Genomic DNA, 1229 nt, shown 5'->3' on the forward strand with positions numbered 1-1229 from the left:
AAATAAATAAATAAAAAATAAAAACATGTTCTAAAAACAAACAATAGGAAAATAGCTTCAAAGGGTGGATATATTTGAAGTTAAGACTAGAAGTTTACCCTTGATCTCATGAGGGATAGAAAGCCTGAATAATAGAGGAACGTATTTCAAGAGAAGCCATAGAGAATTATTTCAGTTACAACTGTAGATGGACTCTGTTCTACCAGGTAAAATGTTATAAGAATTGTGGTGGAAAGTGACTGGAGCCTAGACAAAGGACTGAGAAGGCTGAAAAGGAAAAAAGAGATTTCATTCATTCATTCTGATCTTTTGGTTAGGTACTATGTGCTAAGCACTGCTCTGACTGCTAAGGATATGGCAGTGAAACAGGCAGATAGGACCCTTTTACTCAAACTGCTTCCATTCTACAGCAGGGAAAAAGTCAACAAGATAATTACTGATTGTGATATGTGTGTTAAAAGCAATAATATTAACAGCAAACTATGAAATACCTATTATTATTCACAAAGCACTATTCCCAAAGCTTTCACTGTATTAATTAATTTAATCCTCATAATAACCCTATAAGGTTGGTACTCTTATTATCCCAATTCTACAAACAAGGCAAGTGAGGCAGAGAAAGGGTAATCAGCTTGCCGACTACTGAGTGGCAGAGTTAGAATCTGAATTCAGATAGTATGGTTCCAGAGCCCTTGCTATTAGCCATTACCTACATTATTGCCTCTAGAAATGAAGAGATATAACAGAAAGTAACTACCTGGGGGAAGCCAACTAGATACAGGAGTGGTCAGGGAAAAGGTTAGGGCTGTGATAACTGAAATAGTTATGATACAACACAGTGAAGGTGTAGGTGGTGCCTGCTACCCACGACACAGGAAATATCTGAGGGGGAAAAAAGGATTTGGTGCAGAACAATGATTTCTGTTATGAACACAGTAAGTTTAAGGTACCTTCAGGACATCTGGGTGGAGAAATCTAACAGGATGTTGGATGACCTGGAGCTAAGGAGAGAAGGCAGGGCTGATTCTATTTATTTGGGTATAATCACTGGATAGATGGAAGCCTTGAATTATCAACATAGATGAAATTGATAAGGAGCCACCAAGCAAGACAAGAAGTAGGCTTAGGATAGAATCCCTAGGGCACCACAGACCCTTACAGATGATGAGTAGAGAGGTGGAGGAACAAAAAGAGTCTACCAGATTTGGCAACAAAGTTAACAGAAGATG

Source organism: Leptonychotes weddellii, chromosome 3 (genome assembly GCF_054177405.1).
Source record: "Leptonychotes weddellii isolate Sample4059 chromosome 3, ASM5417740v2, whole genome shotgun sequence".
Taxonomy (NCBI): domain Eukaryota; kingdom Metazoa; phylum Chordata; class Mammalia; order Carnivora; family Phocidae; genus Leptonychotes; species Leptonychotes weddellii.